Raw genomic sequence first — 12100 nt, 5'->3', positions numbered from 1 at the left:
ACCTGGTAGGAACATCTAAATGGACAGTGCCTTTTTCCAGAATTCTAGCTTCCTTAATCATAGTTTTAAACCTCTCAGTACGACCCGGTGATGCACGCACATGCCGAACTGCATTTCTAATCTTTAAAATTGACTCATGCATTTCTCTCAACCCATCATTCACAACGAGATTTAAAATATGAGCACAACATCTAACATGTAAAAACTCTCCCCTTAATGGATGTGAGTTCTAATCCTCCATTCTATTTTTCAACTAAGAAAGTGCAACATCATTTGAACTAGCATTATCAACAGTGATATAAAAATCTCGGGATATTCCCCAGCTCAACAAACATCTCTCAATCTTCCTACCAATTATTTTTCCCTTGTGATTCTTGATAGCACAAAAATTCAAGATTCTTTTTTGCAGTTTCCAATTAGCATCAATATAATGAGCAGTAAGGCAAAGATAGTTCAAGTTTTGCACAGATGACCAACAATCAGTTGTCAAATAAACATTTTGATTTAGTTGAGAGAAAACAGACTTCAACTTAATTTTTTCATTCAAATAAAGCTTCCAACAATTCCTAGCAACTGTGAGCCTTCCAGGAATTGGAAACTTGGGTTGCAAACAACTCGTATAATAACGAAAACCCTCCCCGTCAACATGCGAAAAAGGTAATTCATCCACAATAATCATTCTAGCAAGCGCTTGTCTACAACGATCAACATCAAATGACACGGCAGAAAGTGAACTACATATCCCTTTCCTATCATCCTTTATCACATCTTGAAAACAAAAAATCTTTTGGGTAAGATCTAATGCTTCCTTCGAAAATTTTTTGCATTGTGACAATAAGTGATTTTTCATGTTACTAGTGCCATTTTTATGTGTATCAGAAGAATAACTAGCCCCACACCAATTACATTTTTATGTCCAAGACCTAGGTCTACAAGGTTTTCTCTTACCTTTGTCGGCCTCAGTTTCAGCAGAGTCATCAACAGGAGCTTCTTCAACAGCCCGCCTTTTCCCTCGACCTCTACTAGCAAGCTTCCTTATGTTTCGATGAGGAGCTGGGACAGGAGGCAATGCAGTCGGAGATCTGATGCTTGTTGATTCATTCGGAAGAGGAACTGGCGGCAATCCGGATTCGCCCATATTCTCACTTGAACTGACGTCAAACTACATAAATAAATACAATAAATTAAGGCCAGAAACACAACAACAAATAAATTAATAACCAACAATAAACTGCACAACAAATCAATAACCAACAATCCAGCAATACCAATTACCAAGTTATCAACATTCAACAATAAATCAATAACCAGCATCCAGCAATAATTCAATAACCAGTAATACCAAATTACCAACAATAAAATGAACCATTAAACAGCAACCAGCAAGGCAACAAGCAGGAGATTTTCAATATAATGAACCATTAAATAACAATAAGATGAACCACTAAACAGTAACCAGCAAGGCAGCAAGCAGGACATTTCCAATATATTGAACCATTAACCAACAATAAAATGAACCATTAAACACCAAGCCAACAACAGCAAGTAGCAACAAATCAACAATGCATTTGTATGTAAGTATTAACGTGGAAAAAAGGCTATAAATCAACAAAACTTAGCAACAAATCCACAAATCAACAGCAAGTAACAACAAATCAACACCAATGAGAAAATCCAAATAGTAGGTATAAATGATAAAAGGCTATAATAGCAAGACATTACCTGAATCGGTTTTTTGGTTCAGTTTGCCGGTTTAGTTTCTGTCCGGATCGGTTTTGAATGCCCCTAACCACAACTATTCCCTGTATTCACATCACTTCTGCTTCTACACATCAACTTCTTCATCCAGATAAATATATGTTTGCGCACCAAAACGCCAAAAAGTTGTTTAGCGCACTGATAAGCCAAGTAGGCGCAAAATAAAAATGTTCATTTTAGTGGAGTCTTGTTTGCAATTACATAGAAAATAGAGGGGTTATTTATTAATTTTTTAAATGAATATATTTAGTTTAGTTGTTTAAATTAGTTAACTATTACCGCCGCCTCCCTCCTCCTCCACCTGGTTCTCTTCCACTTCTTCCTCCGCCGTCGCAAGCCGTCCCTTTTATTATCTCCACCGCCAACAACGACTCAAACCTTTCCACTGCCTCTCATACTGGCTCTTTCATTGCGCTACCAACTCCTTCTCCTCCCTACTCATACATGGTGGCTTCGGCATCGTCTTCTCTGGCATGCCCAAAGTCCACTGCCCACACTCCTTGCTTTCGTCTTAACAACCTTCTACCGCAAGAACTAGTATTCCTTGATCTACCACCACACCTTGGAGGGGAAGCTTGCTTATAGCATCTCACGTCTCCATAAAAACCTCTATTTTCTACTAATTGACCACTATACTCACCAGAATCTGCTTCAGAAAAAATGTTCAATACAATCCATATTACTCCAATTTCTTAAAATCCCTAAAAATTCCAATACCCAAAATCAAACAAGATTTCAGATTCAAATTACTGTTCTAACATCAGAACGACCAAAATATATACAAATACAGTTTTAATTTCAAATCACTGCTAATCCCAGAGTTTAAAATTCCGAAGCAATTCTAATGAAACCATAAAATGCGTTGCGTGATTCAACTCTTTGACGAACATCACCGAACAGGGGAGAATGTGGTGGGTTATCACAATGGAAACCAGCCAAAATGCCTCCCACCCTTCCAATAGCAAATGGGCAGATTCCATTTGTTATATTCATTTTATTAACTATAGTGGAAAATTAGTTTTTTTTAGACTAATTTTATTTATTATAGTTAAATAATATAGAGAATAATTTTATTAATTATAGTAAAATATCATGGAAAATTAATAATTTTTTAGAATAATTTTATAAGTTATAGTAACATAATTTAAGAAATTAATTATTGTTTTGAGTAATTTTATTAATGAGAAATTAATAATTATGTTAGATTACTTTTATTAATTATAGTGATATGTCATGAAAAATTATTAATTATTTAGAGAATTAATCACAGTAAGATGTTGTAAAAAAATAATTTTTCATTAATTAAGATGCTATAAAAGATTAATATTTTATTAATTATTTAGGGTTTATAATTTAGAGTTTAGGATTTAGGGTTTAAGATTTTTTTTTCTTCTTATCCTTGATATGCGTCAATCTTTTTTGAACTTTAGAATTTACTACATATTAATTTACTACATCTTTCTATATAATAATATAATTATTCTCCATATCATTTAACTATAATTAATAAATTAAAATTAATATTACAAAATTACTATATATATATATATATATATTATATAATTAATCAAGTTACTCTAAAAAATTACAAATTTAGGATCTAACATTTAGGCTTAGGATTTAAAATTTTAAAATTTTTTTATCCTTGATATATGTGCATTCTTTCATTTGAGCATTAGAATTTACTACATACGTTTTTATTATGAAAAAGTATAGATAGACAATAAAAAAACTAAATAATGTGAATAACGGATATATTGGATGTTCAATTCACTACATGTGTGGATGATTATCCTAATATTAAGATTTAGATGGGGTAATTTGGGAGTGTAGTGCATTTTTACATTATTGGGCCAATTTTAGAGCCTATTATTCATATTGTTCACAAAAATCATTGTCTATCTAATCCTTTTATCATTTTCGATTTATTCCCCAAATCAATGATAACACCTATCAATTTAATAAAATTAATAAAAAATTCTAATTTTCTAAATTATATTACTATAACCTAAAAAGTTATTCTAAAAAATTACTAATTTCACATAACATCTTACTACATAATTAATAAAATTAGTGTAACAAAATCACTAATTTTTATATATATATATATATATATATATTATAATTAATCAAGTTATTTTAAAAATTACTAATTTAGTTTTCAGGATTTATGATTTATGGTTTAGGATTAAGGTTTTTTTTTATTCTTTATATTCGTCCATTCTTTCATCTAAACCTTAAAACTTAGTAGCATATTTTTTTTTATTTATTCTTCAAATTAATGGTAACACCAATCAATTTAATAAAATTAATCTAAAAAATACTAATTTTTACAGCATCTTATTATTATAATTAATACTCTAAATAATTAATAAATTTTTATGACATATTACTATAATTACTAAAATAAATTTAACAAAATCACTAATTTTTAATATATATTACTAATTTTTTATATATTACTATAATTAATCAAGTTACACTAAAAATTACTAATTTAAAGTTTAGGGTTTAAGAATTTTTTTTCTTATTATACTTGATATATGTCCATCCTATCATTTGATCGTTAGAACTTACTACGTATATTTTTTCTATTTTCGATTTATTCCCTAAATTAGCAATAATGCTAGTCAATTTAATAAAAATAATCTAAAAAATATTAATTTTTTATAGCATTTTACTATAGTTAATACTTTAAATAATTAATAATTTTTTATGACATATTACAATAACTAATAAAATTATTTTATAAATTTACTAATTTTTCAGATTATATTACTATAATTAACAAAATTACTAAAAAAATTTATTTTCTAAATCATATTACTATAACCAAAATTATTTTAAAAAATTACTAATTTCATATAACATCTTACTATTATAATTAATTAAATTATTTTCTATATCATTTAACCATAATTAATAAAATTAATATAACAAAATCACTAATTATATATATATTATTAATAAAACTAAGAGAGTACGTGATAAAATTGAGAGAGTACATACAGATAATTTGTGTATTTTTTCTTTATAGACGTTTGAAGGTGGTTGATTCAATAATTATAATTAATTAAGTTGCTCTAAAAATTACTAATTTAAGATTTAAGGGTTAGGATTTTTTTCGTTTTCTTATTCTTGATATACATCCATCCTTGTATTTAAACCTTAGAACTTACTACATATATTTTTTTGTGTTCGATTTATTCCCCAGATCAACGGTAACACCTATCAATTTAATAAAATTAATCTAAAACATACTAATTTTTGATGGTATCTTACTATAATTAATACTCTAAATAATTAATAAATTTTTATGACATATCACTATAATTAATAAAATTAATCTAAAAATTATTAATTTCTCATATTATATTATTATAATTAATAAAATTATTTTATAAATTTACTAATTTCTCATATTATATTACTATAATTAATTAAATTACTAAAAAAAGAACTAATTTTCTAAATCATATTACTAAATCATATTACTGTAACCTATAAAGTATAAGTCTCCATGTAAAAAAAATTAGTCTATACAAGTCCAATCTTCTTTTCAGATAGGTATTGCCTGAATGAAAGCAACCGAGTCCAACCCAACTGTGTGCCAACATGACCCGACCCGAAACATCTTCTGCCTCTCCTTGGCCAGTCTCTTGTCCACCATCTCCATGCCGCTTCGATCCTTCGCCGCTAATTCTCTCGGACAAAACTAAATAAGCTTCAGTCTGGCGTTAAACGCCAGGATTGCATATAGAGGGCGTTTTACACGCCTAAAGGGTGCAGGGATGAGAAATCCTTGACACCTCAGGATCTGTGGACCCCACAGGATCACCTCAGGATTTGTGGACCACACAGGATCCCTACCTACCTTCTCCCTCTCTCTCACACCTTTTCATAACACTCTTCCCCAAACATCATTCACCAATCACCTCAATCACTCTTCCCCATCACCTCTTCACCACTCACATCCATCCACTCTTCCCCATAAACCCCACTTACCTTCAAATTCAAAATCTCTTTCCCTCCCAAACCCACCCTATATGACCGAACCTAACCCCTCTCCCTGCACTATATATACCCCTCCACACTTCTTCATTTTCACAAAACACAACCCTCTCTTCTCCCTCTTAGCCGAATACACATCTCTCTCCCTCTCCTCCATATCTTCTTCTTCTTCTTCTATTCTTTCTTCTTTTGCTTGAGGATGAGCAACATTCTATGTTTGGTGTGGTAAAAGCATAGCTTTTTTGTTTTTCCATAAACATTGATGGCACATAAGGCCGGAGAAACCTCTAGAAAGAGGAAAGGGAAGACAAAAGCTTCTACCTCCGAGTCGTGGGAGATGGAGAGATTCATCTCAAAAGCCCATCAAGACCACTTCTATGAAGTTATGGTCAAGAAGAAGGTGATCCCTGAGGTCCCTTTCATGCTCAAAGAAAATGAGTATCCGAAGATCCGACATGAGATCCAAAGAAGAGGTTGGGAAGTTCTTACCAACCCCATTCAACAAGTCAAAATCTTAATGGTTCAAGAGTTCTATGCCAATTCATGGATCACTAGGAACCATGATCAAAGTATGAACCCGAATCCAAAGAACTATCTTACAATGGTTCGGGGGAAATGGTTAGATTTCAGTCTGGAGAACGTAAGGTTGGCATTCAACTTGCCTATGATGCAAGAAGATGCACACCCCTACACTAGAAGGGTCAACTTTAATCAAAGGTTGGACCAAGTTCTCATGGACATATGTGTGGAAGGAGCTCAATAGAAAAGAGACTCAAAAGGCAAGCCGGTTCAATTGAGAAGACTGTACCTTAAGCCTGTGGCTAGAGGATGGTTGGAGTTTATCCAACGCTCCATCATCCCCACTAGCAACCGATCTGAAGTAACTGTGGATCGGGCCATCATGATCCATAGCATCATGATTGGAGAGGAAGTAGAAGTTCATGAAGTCATCTCTCTAGAACTCTACAGAGTAGCCGAAAAGCCCTCCACCTTGGCAAGGCTAGCTTTTCCTCATCTCATTTGCCATCTATGCTACTTAGCTGGAGTTGTCATAGAAGGAGACATCCTCATTGAAGAGGACAAGCCCATTACTAAGAAGAGGATGGAGCAAACAAGAGAGCCCATTCATGGATCTCAAGAGACACATGAGGAAGCTCATCATCAAGAAATCCCTGAGATGCCTCAAGGGATGCATTTTCCTCTAAACAACTATTGGGAAGAACTCAACACTTCTCTAGAAGGATTGAGTCATGACATGAACCAATTAAGGGTGGAACACCAAGAACACTCCATCATTCTCAATGAGATTAGAGAAGATCAAAGAGCTATGAGGGAGGAGCAACAAAGGCAAGGAAGAGACATAGAGGAGCTCAAGAACACCATTGGTCCTTCAAGGAGAAGGTGCCACCATCACTAAGGTGGACTCATTCCTTAACTTCCTTGTTCTTATCTCTCTGTTTTTCGGTTTTTAAGCTTCATGTTTGTCTATGTTTGTGTCTTTATTACATGATCATTAATGTCTAGTAACTATGTCTTAAGGCTATGAATAATTCCATGAATCCTTCACCTTTCTTAAATGAAAAATGTTTTTAATACAAAAGAACAAGAAGTACATGAGTTTTGAATTCATCCTTGAAATTAGTTTAATTATATTGATGTGGTGATAATACTTTTTGTTCTCTGAATGAATGCTTGAACAGTGCATATTTTTTATCTTGTTTTTTATGAATGTTAAAATTGTTGGCTCTTAAAAGAATGATGAAAAAGAGAAATGTTATTGATGATCTGAAAAATCATAAAATTGATTCTTGAAGTAAGAAAAAGCTGTGAAGAACAAAGCTTGCAAATATATATATATATATATATATATATATATATATATATATATATATATATATATATATATATAAGAAAAAGAAAAAGCAAACAGAAAAAGCCAATAGCCCTTAAAACCAAAAGGCAAGGGTAAAAAGGATTCAAGGCTTTGAGCATCAATGGATAGGAGGGCCCAAGGAAATAAAATCCAGGCCTAAGTGGCTAAATTAAGTTGTCCCTAACCATGTGCTTGTGGCATGCAGGTCCAAGTGAAAAGCTTGAGACTGAGTGGTTAAAGTCGTGATCCAAAGCAAAAAGAGTGTGCTTAAGAGCTCTGGACACCTCTAACTGGGGACTTTAGCAAAGCTGAGTCACAATCTGAAAAAGGTTCACCCAGTCATGTGTCTGTGGCATTTATGTATCCGGTGGTAATACTGGAAAACAAAGTGCTTAGGGCCACGGCCAAGACTAATAAAAGTAGCTGTGTTCAAGAATCAACATACTTAACTAGGAGAATCAATAACACTATCTGAAATCTGAATTCCTAGAGATGCCAATTGATGGTGTTTTTGTGGAAAAACGAATTTCCAACACATAAATCCAACCGGCAAGTGTACCGGGTCGCATCAAGTAGTAATAACTCACAAGAGTGAGGTCGATCCCACAGGGATTGATGGATCAGGCAACTTTAGTGGGTGATTAGTTTAGTCAAGCTAACATTGAAGTGAATTGTGTGAAGTTGATCAACAGAAAGTAAATTGCAGGAATGATAAAGTTGCAGAATGTAAATGGGCAGAAAACTTAAAGAGCAAGAAAGTAAAAGAGCTGAAACTTAAATTGCAAGAAAAGTAATCTGCATGAAAAGTAAAGGGGGGTTGGGTGCTGGAAATTAGGGAAAAAGACAGATAGGTCCCTGACTTTTTAAACTTTTGACAAATACATCCCTGACAAAATTTAAATACAAAAAAGTCCCTGACTTTAACAAACGGAGGACAATTTAGTCCTTCCGTCTATTTGCCTCTCATACACCTAACGGAACTGGCTGACGTGGCTGAAACGGTGTACAGGTGTCCGTTACGGTGCCACGTTGGAAGTGGAAAAAAGTTCAAAGGACAAATAAGTCCTTGACGTCATTTTACAAATAAAGTTCGAAGGACAAATAGGTCCTTGAGAATTTTTTTTTCATTATACTTCTATTATGCTTCTATTATGAGAATTTAGTTTATAAAATTAGGCTAATTTTTTTTGTATGGAAAAAATATTGGTGTTTTTGTTGAAAATGGGAGAATGTGGTGTAATTATAGATGGGTGAATTTTTTTTGTGGGAAGTCAACACGTGGGGGCGTGGTGAACACGTGGCATCATTCTGGCCAACACGTGGGGGGCATGTTGAACACGTGGCAGCATCTTAGCCAACACATGGGGGCGTGTTGAATAATTTTCATAATACTGTAATACACTTTAAATGTCAATATTCAACCAAAACGCCAATTTTCTTTCCATATTAAAAATAATTTCTAATAAAATTATGCTTGTATTTTGAAATCTAGTTAACTTGTTTTATTCTACAATTTAAATTATTTGTATTCAAATTGTAGAAATTGGGCTTGTTATGTTTCTACTCTTTTTTTTTAAATTGCATTAGTTTAGTTTTAGTGCATTTGTGTATTATATTAGAATTTGTTAAATTGTATTAGTTCAGTTTTCATCATACCAGTGGCATTAGTTGGCATTAGTTCATTTATGCATCAAATTAGCATTAGTTCATTTGTGCATCATTCATGTATTAAGTTAGCATTAGTGCATTTGTGTATTATATTAGAACTAGTATTTTTATGCATAATAATATTACAAGAATATTTTTTTTAAATTATAGTTCACTTTGTTCTAACAGTATAAATTATGCATGACACAAAAGATTTATAAAATCAAACTACTTTTACAAAAAAGTCGTAAGTTGACAAAAGTTTCTGACTAAGAAGACCAAGATATCTGCAGATAAAAAATTAAATAATAAGATTTTTAGTTATTATTTTTATATGAAAAAGTCTAATTTTTTATTAGTAATTAATTTTAACATTCATTATCTAAAATTTAAAATAATTTAATGTGTATAATTTTACATTTAAAATATTTTAATTGTAAAAAAATATCGAATGACATATTTTGATTTGTCAAATTACTAATATAAAATATAATTATATATAGAGTAAAAATAGTAGAGAGAAATATAAAAATGGAGAGAGGTAGATGAGAGAATTTAGGAAATGAGTTTATTAATTTTGAAAAAAAAATTCTCAAGGACCTATTTGTCCTTCGAACTTTATTTGTAAAATGACGTCAAGGACTTATTTGTCCTTTGAACTTTTTTCCACTTCCAACGTGGCACCGTAACGGACACCTGGACACCGTTTCAGCCACGTCAGCCAATTCCATTAGGTGTATGAGAGGCAAATAGATGGAAGGACTAAATTGTCCTCCGTTTGTTAAAGTCAGGGACTTTTTTGTATTTAAATTTTGTCAGGGATGTATTTGTCAAAAGTTTGAAAAGTCAGGGACCTATTTGTCTTTTTCCCTGGAAATTAAAGAGAGCAATAGATCAAAACTCAAAAACTCTTGCAGAAAGCTTAACTTGCAGGAAAGTAAATTAGGATCATGAACAGAAATGTAAAATGAAGAACAAGTGCAGAAGAATTAAATTGCTTGAAAGTAAATTGAAAGCCAATGAAACAGTAAAAACAGAAGAGCAGCTAAGAACTCAACTCAATTGTAAAATAAAATTAAAGATCTCAGGGAATCAAAGAGACTAGAAAACAAGTCTAGATCTCAATTCCTTCCTTGATCAAAGTAGAAAGCAGATAAAGAAAGATGAAAGCCGTAGAGAAAAACTTGGATCCAAAACTCAATTCACTGAATTATGCAGAAAATCAACAAAGAGCAATCTTAGATCAAGAACGAAACAGAATTCCTTCAAATCTCAATCCAAGATTCAAGATAGAAATGAAAATTAAAGGAGAGAGCTCTCTACTACTAATGCTCCCTAGTGGAGCTAGCCTCCCTAATCAAGCTTTCCTTCTGAAATGAGAGTGATGCCTTTATATAGGCTTTTTACAAAATGAAAATAAAATGAAATTGAAATTAAAAACAAATTCATAAAATGAAATTCCTAATCTAGCTTCTCTGTGTGCCTTTGAGTCATGTTGAGTGGGCTTTTTGATTTGGTGGAGAATTGAATTAAAATGAATTCTTAATTGAATTTTGGTTGATTTTGGCCCATATGTTGCTACCAGGAGGCTGCTCTGCTCTTGCGGAGGGCAGAGCAGTGAAGCTTTATGTGGGGATGCATGTTGCGTGCCAAGTGTGGGAGGGGCACCAGGGGATTGCCCTGCCCTTGTGGAGAGCGGAGCAGCAGTGTCTTGTGCGCGCCTTGCCCCTGCCCGTGCTGTGATGCGCACGCCCAAGCTCCTTTGTGTGCGTCCAAGCATGCGTGCCATTCACCAAGGAATGTTGCTCTGCTCTCCTTGTGGGCAGTGCAAAGCTTTCCAAGGGGAGTGCCATGTTCGAATCCCATGGAGTGCATTGCTTGGCTTTTTCTTCTTGGCACCTAATTCACGCATAAGGCTTGGCTTCCTAGAGATCCTTAGGTCGAAACTTGGTGGAGGAAGTTGCTACAATTTTTTCTTGAATTTTCATGAAGAGAAGCACGACAATGCCCTGCTCTCCAAGAGGGCAGAGCAGAATAATGAGCGCTACTTTTCTTTGGAGTGAGGCTCCAGCTTCGAACCTTGGTGGAAGCACTTTGATTTATTTTCGCTTATTTTTTGCCCTTAAAGATGCCTTTCACTCATGCCTCAATTGTACGCCAAATATGGATTGCTATATATCGTTGGAAAGCTCTGAATGTCAGCTTTCCAACGCAACTGGAAGCACATCAATTGGACGTTTGTAACTCAAGTTATAGCCCTTTGAAGTAGGCATGGTCATGCTGGCCCAGATTTTAACTTAGCGAAAATTTGCTTCCAACCTCACTTTGTTTCATCATGATATTGCCATGCCCTTGGCAAGAGCAGGGCAATGTGCGTGCTGGTTGCTTCCTCCTTTAATTTGGTCATGGGCCACGCTTTTAAAAGCGTGGCCTAAGACTCCAAAGTGTGCTAAAACTAAAATATGTTCCCCAAAGCTCTTTTTTTCTCCTTTTTAGCTTATTTTGTGCTTCTTTGCTTCTTTTTCTTCTTATTTCCTACAAGATTTATAAAATTAAAAGATCAAGAAAATATATCATTTAAGCCCAAAAGCATTCAATATTTAAGCACAAATCATCAATTTCTTGTATGAAAAAGCATAGAAAAATAGGTATATGATGACTTGTCATCACAACACCAAACTTAAACCTTGCTTGTCCCCAAGCAAGAAAAGAATCATGCAATAAAAATTGACAATCCAAGGTAAGAAGAGTAGTAAGTTAATGTTCATGGCAAGCTAGTTTTCTATGCATGCTACAATCACAAAAGAGATG

The sequence above is a fragment of the Arachis stenosperma genome, chromosome 6 (genome assembly GCF_014773155.1).
Source record: "Arachis stenosperma cultivar V10309 chromosome 6, arast.V10309.gnm1.PFL2, whole genome shotgun sequence".
In the NCBI taxonomy this organism is placed as follows: domain Eukaryota; kingdom Viridiplantae; phylum Streptophyta; class Magnoliopsida; order Fabales; family Fabaceae; genus Arachis; species Arachis stenosperma.
The sequence above is the reverse complement of the archived record's forward strand: the minus strand, read 5'-3'. Positions refer to the sequence as shown.